Below are 9,741 nucleotides of genomic sequence, written 5' to 3' on the forward strand. Positions count from 1 at the left end.
TAGCTCTGGCATCTCTGTCTGATGTTTCTTCTGCAAAGCCCTTGCCTCAAGAGCGAAGCTTGATCTTTTCAGCCTGCCTGAGGACATCTTCTTGAGTCTGTCACTCATTGGATGGTCATGAGTGCACTGGTACTTGGTGGCTTGTACCATTGTTTTGCAGTCTCGCCTTTTGCTCAGTGGAGGAATGCCAGTCACCTGTTCCATCTTCTGTATGGGTGTTGATTTCATTGCGCCCGTGATGATTCTCAGCGCTTGGTTCTGTACTTTGTCTAGGGCCTGCTGGTGTGTCTTGGCTGCTGTTGCCCAAGAGCTTGATCCGTACTCAAGGTGCGGTCGTACAGTCCCCTGGTAGACTGATTTCAAGATCTTCTCGTTTGCACCCCAGTGTGATCCTGCCAGCTTCCGCATGATGTTTAGTTTTCTCCTGGCCTTTCCCTCTGCATTCATGATGTGTTGTTTCCAGGTCATGCGCTTGTCATAGGTGACCCCCAGGTATGTTTGCTGGTCTTCAAATTTCAGGGGTGTGTCACCCAAGGTCAGTTTGCCAGGTGTCGCTTTGGCAGAGAGTGTGAAGAGAGTGGCAGTGGTCTTCTCCCTGTTGATGGTCACACACCAGTCTTCCGCCCACGCTGCAACCTTTTCTAGGGCAAGTTGCATCCTGTAGGTTGCTGTGGTTGCATACTCTTCCGAGCACCAGAGAACAAGGTCATCAGCATACAGTGCCGCTTGGACTCCCTTGGGCAACTCTGGTACCAGGTCGTTAATGAAGAGTATGAATAGCGTGGGGGAGAGTACTCCTCCCTGTGGAACTCCTTGGCGTAGTAGCACCTTTCGGCCACAGTGACCGTCCACCAGCACTCTCGCCTTTCGGTTGTGCAGGTACGACTTGGTCCACTGGTACATGTTGCCTTTGACGCCGGAACGTAGGAGCTTCACAAGGAGTCCATCTTTCCAGACCTTGTCGAAGGCCTTCTGCAGGTCAATGAAAGTGGCCAGGGTGACCTTCTGGGCCTGGTAAGCATCCTCTATGACCTGGCTAAGGTGTGTTGTCTGGTCCTCCGTACTTCTGTGCTGTCGGAAGCCGGCCTGTTCTGGGACGATGATGCTTTCTGATTCCAGGTACAGCTGCAGGCGCTGGTTGACAATGCGCTCCATGGTTTTGCATACGCAGCTTGTCAGGCTGATGGGTCGGTAGCTCAGGGTTTTGGTCTTGTTTTTCCCTTTCTTTAAAACTGGGATCATCCTGGCTTCCTTCCAGCACTGAGGTACCTGTCCCTGTCTCCAGCTGAGGTTGATGATGCCCAGTAGTTTCTGGAGGGCCGAGTTGCCTATGTGTTGCAACATCTCATTCGTAATGTTGTCTGGACCTGGAGACTTCTTCTTTTTGAGCTTCTTGATGGCATTCTTCAGCTCGGCCATGGTGATGTTTTGTTGCATGGCATCCTGGACGTTTCTTTCTGTTCTTTCTCTAATTTCTGTTCTGACTTCCTTTTGTAGAGGCAGGGGTATGGTGGTGTCGCTTTCTCCCCGATATGCTTGGGCGAAAGCATTGGCAGCGGCTTTTCCAGTGAGTGTTCTTCCTTCCTCCTCCAGGGTGATCTTCTGTCCCTTGTTGCCCTCTTCATTCAGTGCTCTTGTAAGTTTCCAGAGCTTTGTTGTGTCTTTTTCCATATTCAGCCCTGCCGTCTTTTCTCTCCAGCCTCTTCTCTTGCACTCTAGCTTTGTCTTCAGATGTTTTGCTTTGCTTTCTTGGAGTTTGATGTTGTTCTCCTGGCTAGGGTTCGTCTCTGCCTCTTCTCTCATTCTTGTGAGTGCATCGTGCGTCTTCTGCAGCTCATCGGACCAGTATGGGATGTAGTCCTTCCTCACTCCACGTGGGATGCTGTCCTTGGCTGCCTGGATTATGCTAGCATTGAATTCCTTTATCACGTTGTTGATGTTTCTCCCCTCTGTTTCTATGGCTCTGGTCAGCTCATTTGTTCGTATGTTGAACAGTCCCCACTTTGCCTTTTTGTAGTTCCATCTCGGGTGTTGTGGATGCTCAGATGCTGAGTCTCTACTGATGGTAAGGAGAACTGGGCGATGGTCGCTTCCACCCAGCTGTTCATCCACTTTTCTTGAGATGTTTTTGTGGATGTCATCCGTGCACAATGCCAGGTCTGGTGTTGTTGTTGAGTGCCAGCGGCGCGAGTAGAAGGTAGATGGATCTCTGGGGTCGTTGACAAGGATCAGGTGGTTGTCGTCCTGCCAAGATTCAATGTCTTCTCCTCGCCTGTCTAGTGTTTTATATCCCCAACTCTGGGACTGGCTGTTAAAGTCTCCAGCGATGAGGAAGCCGCTGTCAGGGACCTGGATTGTGTCAAGCGACAGCATCTTGTCGTTGGGGCAGTAGTAGTTGACGATGTTCATCTTGCTGTCATTGGTCGTTATCTTGACTTCTATGTACTCTGCTTCTTCCATGTATCTGTTGGTTTCACTGGCATTTATGTTGTTCCTGACCAGAGTCATCACTCCTCCTTTCTTCCTCCCTTGTCGGTCACTCCTGAACACCTGGTACCCTCGGATCTTAAAGGGCTTCCCTTCTTGCAGGTGTGTTTCCTGAATGCAGCAGATGTTGATGCTGTTTTCATAGAGGAAGTGCTCTAATTCTTCCTTCTTATTGGATACCCCCTCTGCATTCCAATGCATGATGTTAATAGTGGGGTTGTCCTTGGCTCTGCTGTTTTTCCGGCCAGTCGCTTTCCTTTCTCGTCCCCTGGCTCCACAAGACGAGATGAAGGGACCTCCAGTAGCTGAGGGTGGACTCCTTTGAGGCGCAGAGCCCGGCGCTGCACCTGCCTGGTGGATCCTCACAGGGCGAGCACCATTACTGTCAATTCTGTTTCCAAGTGTCATAATGGCAGTTGATGCGTAGTGTTGTGGTTTGTTGGAGTGCGCCGTGCGGCCCAACACATACGTCTTTGAGCACTCGAGGTTTCTGTCAGGGTTACCTCACCCTTAGCTCATGGCCCAAGGACCTGCCCTGTGAGCACAAGGTTGGTCCATATTAGTCTGGCCTCTACCCTTCGGCCTGTCCAGCTTGGGAAGCCCTGCCAGGAGTTTACACTCCCGCTGGCATAGCTCTTAGGGTCACCGAGACACGCAAACCACCACACCACGTTAAGGAATGGGCCATGTAGTATTCTCTATATATACAGTATTTTGCCTGCATGCTCAATCAATAGTATGGGAAGGGCTCCTAATATGGACCACTTTTTGTTTTATGCTGATAACTAGCTTGTTTTCTTGCGAAGAAGTTTCATTTTGTGTTTGGTAGTCCTTCTCTGTTAGGTTAACCGATAGGCCTAATTAGAGTGAAATAGCTTTGATAGACATTCAACAAAAATTAAATACAGAAAAAATCACAAATGGTCCATATTAGGAGCCCGGGCGCCTAATATGGACCAGTGAAGCGACCTTCACGAATCACTGTAAAAAGCCCCCTATACTTCAAAATAACATGATACAACTAAGTGTACAAGTCAGACTAATTAAAATATGCTTTAGATTTATCTGTTTCGGGTTGATCAGAGCATTATTTGAAGCACGCCAGGAAACTAAAGAAGCTTATCAAAAACAGAGTGAAAATAAGTGAAATTATCAACTTCCACGAAAAAGAAGACTTTTTGTTATATTTTTTTTAAATCTCGAGGGCTAGTTATAGGTTATTTCCAGCACGCTTCTTAATGAATTAATGAAAATAGCCTTTAGCTTTTATTTTCTTCGATTTATTGAAGGTGGTCCATATTAGGGGACTCGCACATACTTTGAAATGTTGCTATTATTTTTTGTTTGCAGTAGAAACTCGGGGTCAACACTGCTAAAAATGTAACAAATACGGACTTAGGTGTCATATATATAGCAATGTTTGTGTGATAAAAGCTTTGGCTGTGGACAGAAACGAGTCCGTTTTAGGCGGCAAATTTAGAGTAAACGCTGCCAAAAATTAAAAAAAAAGAGAAAAAGTCTAACGGTTTTGAGGTCTGTGTTTCTGCAACTGTTTTGACATGTGCAAGTTATCCAGAGAGGGTGAATACAGCGAATAAAACTTGTTTGAGCGCTCTAGCGCCGTTAGTTTGTCAGAACAGGAGGTGGTCCATATTAGGAGCCCTTCCCCTAACATTCCTACGTATACAACTTTAAGATTTTGAAGGAAATAACAAAAAATCTGTATTTAGGCTTCTCTTACCCGTTGAAGGCTGTGTATTAGAAGGTGAAGACAATGGTAATGCTGTGGCTGCCGCTGCTGATAATGACGATTACAAGTGGACAGACAAGCAGAAAGACAGACAGACAATACCAAGTTGCATTGACATCCACGTACGGGACCTGATGTGAGTGCCAGGTGACAGACCAAAATTAATTCGTACATTATTTTGCAGTTTTTGACTCCTTGCATAAAAGTAAATGAAACTTGGTAACGGACTTGGTAACGGACAGCTGTCTGAGGCATGACTCCTCAGCCACGACAAGAAGAAGAAGACTGAAAGTCCTGGGGGCTCTGTGCACCTGGACGTGACAAGTTCAGTAACTTTAAATTAAACATTGTTGTTCAGTTTATTTTGCTGCATGTTTGATCTTGTTTGCCCAATTATTCCCATACTGTAGATAATGAGTGTGTTACATTACCGACTATAACTGGACTCATAGGTGATCAGTTGCTGTCTTGTCCTGCTTGGTCAGCTCGATGCCCGTGACGTACTGACGGCCACTTATTAACTTAGTTACACGATGAGACGCGCTAAAATGAATACGAAGATGACTGATTGGCTGACTGTCTATTTGCGTCAGCTCATTTTTTTACGCGCTATACTAATTAATGTTGTCACGTTTCACTGGATACGTGAAACGATAGTGAATCCAACATTAAATGTATGGACAAACACTTATGCTGTATGCTGCACAGAAAACTCAATAACATGGTCGTATACCACTGACGGGAAAAAAATCCGAAAAACGCCAGAGTCGGAAATTCCGCTTGTAAATTCGGCGGCACGCCGGAACTTGTAAAGCGAGTTCTCCCGACCTGTCCTTAGCCTATAGCTTCTCCTTTTACTCAGTTTTCTCCAATTTGTTTTTTCTATTTTATATTTAGTCAAGTTTTGACTAAATATTTTAACATCGAGGGGGAATCGAAACGAGGGTCGTGGTGTATGTGCGTGTGTGTGTGTGTGTGTGTGTGTGTGTCTGTGTGTGTGTGTAGAGCGATTCAGACCAAACTACTGGACCGATCTTTATGAAATTTTACATGAGAGTTCCTGGGATTGATATCCCCGAACGTTTTTTTTTCATTTTTTTGATAAATGTCTTTGATGACGTCATATCCGGCTTTTCGTGAAAGTTGAGGCGGCACTGTCACGCTCTCATTTTTCAACCAAATTGGTTGAAATTTTCGTCAAGTAGTCTTCGACAAAGCCCGAACTTCGGTATTGCATTTCAGCTTGGTGACTTAAAAATTAATTAATGACTTTGGTCATTAAAAATCGGAAAATTGTAAAAAAAAATTTTTTTAATAAAACGATTCAAATTTACGATCATCTTATTTTCCATCATTTTCTGATTCCAAAAACATATAAATATGTTATATTTAGATTAAAAACAAGCTCTGAAAATTAAAAATATAAAAATTATTATCAAAATTAAATTGTCGAAATCAATTTAGAAACACTTTCATCTTATTCCTTGTCGGTTCCTGATTCCAAAAACATATAGATATGATATGTTTGGATTAAAAACACGCTCAGGAAGTTAAAACGAAGAGAGGTACAGAAAAGCGTGCTAACCTTCTCAGCGCAACTACTAAACCGCTCTTCTTGTCAATTTCACTGCCTTTGCCATGAGCGGTGGACTGACGATGCTACGAGTATACGGTCTTGCTGAAAAATGGCATTGCGTTCAGTTTCATTCTGTGAGTTCGACAGCTACTTGACTAAATATTGTATTTTCGCCTTACGCGACTTGTTACTTCTTCTTCTTTATTTTTCTGTGATCATGAGCGTCATGTCAAACGGCCATCGACAGGCATCGGACGCAGAGGGCTCGTCCCTGGTCCAATTAAAACTATTAGCTGCAGCCGGGAATGCCCACATTTATTGTACATCTTCCGCCGTAGCGGCCGCTCGCTAATTGGAGTCGAGTCGACGCCCGGGAGGGGTCGGGGGGAGCCTGGGGGTGGAGTAAGAGGGGGGTTGGGGTTGGAGTGGGTTTGGTGGGGACGGGGAGAGTCGGGGACCGCCTAATCTGTCCCCTAATTAACTCATCGTCATGCGCGCGCTGCCGCCCCGTTTACCTGCCCTTACCTCGTTAGCGCCGCCTGGTTCTCTCCCTTTGCCCGCTGTCCGCCTCGGTGCCATTAGAAGACTTGGTTTGGAATTTTCTTTATCTTTTTCATTGCGTTTTTGTCTTTTCTTTATTTTTGTTCTTTCTTTTTTTCATTTCTTTCTTTCTTTTTTATTTTTTCTTATTTCTCTCTCTCTCTCTCTCTCTCTCTCTCTCTCTCTCTCTCTCTCTCTCTCTCTCTCTCTCTCTCTCTCTCTCTCTCTCTCTCTCTCTCTCTCTTTCTCTTTCTCAGCGTTATTTTCTTTCCTTTTCTTTTCTTTCTTTCTTTTTTTCTTTTGCTTTATTTTAAACAGAAATTTCTTTTTTTTTAAACGCATCTAATCCGTGTTTTCCTCTGCAGGTTTTTGTTTTCTCTGTTTTCAAGGCCAGTAAAGCATACTTATAAAGCTTTTGACGAAGGATCTCAGTTACGATGAATCACAAACAAATCGGATTCTTTTATACCATCACCACCACCACCATCGGCACGAACAACAACACTGAACTTAATATCGCAGATTCTACACTTTTTTTTAGGCCTAGTTTCATTAAGTCAGGGAGAAAAAAAAACGCATTAGAGAACTGAGGGGAAAGGTCAGAATTCTATTGCTTTTTGAGCCCCATTTCCGAACATCAGACCTTACCACTTTAATAACTGCCTAAAAAACCAAATCGATGCATAAAACCCCTATGTTTACATTCTGGTTGCCAAGGACAAAGAAAGAAGCGAAATGAATACTACAGGCTCATCAATACTCCCCGCAGTCTCCTTCTTCCTCTCCTTTTCTTCGTCCTCCTCTTCTTCATTCTCTCAGTACTTCTTCATCTTCGACCTCCTCCACTGATTCCTCCTCTTCGTCTTCCTCCTCCTTCTCGTCTTCTTCCTCCTCCTCCTCCTCCTCCTCCTCCTCCTCCTCCTCCTCCGCATCCTTCTCCTCCTCCGCATCCCCTTTCTCTCCACCTCCATCACCACAACTACCAATGACTGATAAAATCCTCTTCCCTTGTTGACGACGGATGGACGTCGAATTTACAGCAGCCGTCAGTCAGTTGGAGAAAAAAAAGTTTTCTCGGTGTTTAACAAGGTGTGAAAAATTAACGAGATTTGCCGCGCTCGGCGGCCGCATTTAGCGAATTAAGCGACGACTGGAGGCAAGTTCGTCACCAGGGCTCACAATAAAAACAAAACAGGGACAAACAGAACCCCCTGTGGGAGCCCCGTGGCATTGGGGCGGGCTCCCGGCAGGGTTTCCCCGTTTAACGGGGTAGGTTTGCATGCGTTGTATGTCGTATAGTGTTGTGGGGGGAGTTGTGCGGGTTTCGTGTCGCTCGTGCTTGTTCCGGCTATAAATGGCGCTTCGGATAGCCTGAGAGCAGAGTAAATGCGAGTTATTTTATCAACACAACACAAATCTTTAAAATATATTAGGATAATATAATTATGTAGAAGTCAAAGTCACGTTGGACCACAGAAAAATAACAATAATCATAATAAGAAAATTTCTATGACGCAGATTCTCAGTCTTTTTTCAGTTACTGTCTTTTTTTTCTTTTTTCTTTTTTTCTTTTTGCTTTCTCTCTCTCCGCCCCCCCCCCCCCCCCCCCAACGCACACACACACGCACACAAAGTGACGCGCAGTGACTTTCAAGCCAAAGCACACAACAAAGATAACTCAAACCCAGAAAGGAAGGAGTACTGAGGGGCCTCCGGTATGGTAATGAGAGAGGTCAAGTGGGGTCAGCAACTCACGTGTCACCAGCGAAAGGCCTGGAGGTGCGAGAGAAATCAGAATGGTCCACAATGGTACCGTACCAGCCTCCAGATGGCCAGAGTGGTAATGAGGTTCTAATGGGGATGAGCTCCTGGACACAACCGTAACCGAAAATCCAACAGCCATGGCTAGGTATGGAACTTCACAATTTAGAATTTAGAATAGCTAACAATTTTATATTGTTCAAGTTTGCAGCTGTTTTAGTTCACCGGTGTTTGCCGGAAGATTAAAGAAGGAAAGGAACAAGAGAGAGAGGGGTGTGTGTGATGGTTGTTGTTGCGGCCGGGGGTGGGGGGGGGGATTGGGGGTAGGGCGGCAAGATCTACACTTACTCACTCCCTCCCTCACTCACTCACTCACGCACGCACGCACGCACGCATGCATCACTCAGTCGCTAACTCACGCACTCGATCTGTTGTCGTGGTGGCAATGAGGTTTATTAATAAGGAATAAGAGAGAGAGAGAGAGAGAGAGAGAGAGAGAGAGAGAGAGAGAGAGAGAGAGAGAGAGAGAGAGAGAACGAGAAAGAACGAGAGAGAGAGAAACCTAACGTGGCCATCTTCGAACCAGAGGCTCCAAAAAACATATAGGTCAAACAATTATCATTACTATTTTTCTCTCTCTCTTTACGCTCACCCTCGAGCATTCTGCTCACGTGCTTGCTTTGAAAATTGACTTATTACTCGTTTTTGTTCAATTAGCAAAGAGCAAGAGCCAATTGTTTGAAGAGGTCTAGGAGATGCAAATGACTAATCAGTAAGGTTTTGCCTTTCAGGACCCATCGATTCTCTTGCAGGAGGCCGCTCTTGGCTGCGGGCTATACCGTGATGCCGGAAAGGGTACGGTGGGTGTACATAGCACGGTTCTAAATAGTTAGCCAGGAACATGCAGGTCTGTCTCAGTTTACATTCAGATCTATAATATATGCACAGCAGTATTGGGGATGAGAACGAGGGAGGGGGTGGGGGATGGGGGATGGATGAAGAGCGTCACTGATCGACGAGTTTAAACATGGGATGGAGAAGAGGGAGGATGAAGAACGGGGTGGACGGGGACAGAAGGGGGAGGGGGGGAGGGAGGGGGGTCAGACTTTGGTGTACTCCAAGGCAGTACTGTTGTCTGAAATAGTCTTCTTCTCGTCGTTCGCTGTTAGTTAGATCGTCAGTTCGGACTGCACGGCGAAACGTGCTGTCCTCTCGATTTCTTTTATAAAACCACATGTATTTTTAGATCGCAGAAACATTTTTCCGATTTGTGTCATCTGTTTTACATTTTCTTACTATAAACTCCGACAATAAGTTCAATTCTGTGTTATTTACGATGAGAAATAGAACGAAAACATAACACATCGTTTGGAACCAAACGTTTTTGTGTCTGTCAGTAAATGCTAGTAATTTTAATCTTTTTGTTTGAGACACCTTCAGATTTTGACAATATTTGTTGAGTTGTGGACTATTTTTACTATTTCCTGCCAGCTTTGCGCAGTGGCGGTACCATAGCCGATGAGGTTTAACCGAGGCGTGGTTATTGCTAGTTGAAAACTATTCCCAATACACCGCGTTGACGACCCTCGTGGTTGGTTTGCGCAATTTTTCACGGCTCCTACGGGAG

General features: G+C 45.3%; 1 non-coding gene across 1 annotated transcript; it reads left to right on the forward strand.

The window, feature by feature from the left end:
• Positions 1-9,603: 9,603 nt before the first annotated feature.
• On the forward strand, positions 9,604-9,741 carry LOC138953998 (U4 spliceosomal RNA). Its single transcript, XR_011451668.1, has one exon. It is a non-coding gene; the product is annotated as a U4 spliceosomal RNA (small nuclear RNA).

The sequence above is a fragment of the Littorina saxatilis genome, linkage group LG17 (assembly GCF_037325665.1).
Source record: "Littorina saxatilis isolate snail1 linkage group LG17, US_GU_Lsax_2.0, whole genome shotgun sequence".
Taxonomy (NCBI): Eukaryota; Metazoa; Mollusca; class Gastropoda; order Littorinimorpha; family Littorinidae; genus Littorina; species Littorina saxatilis.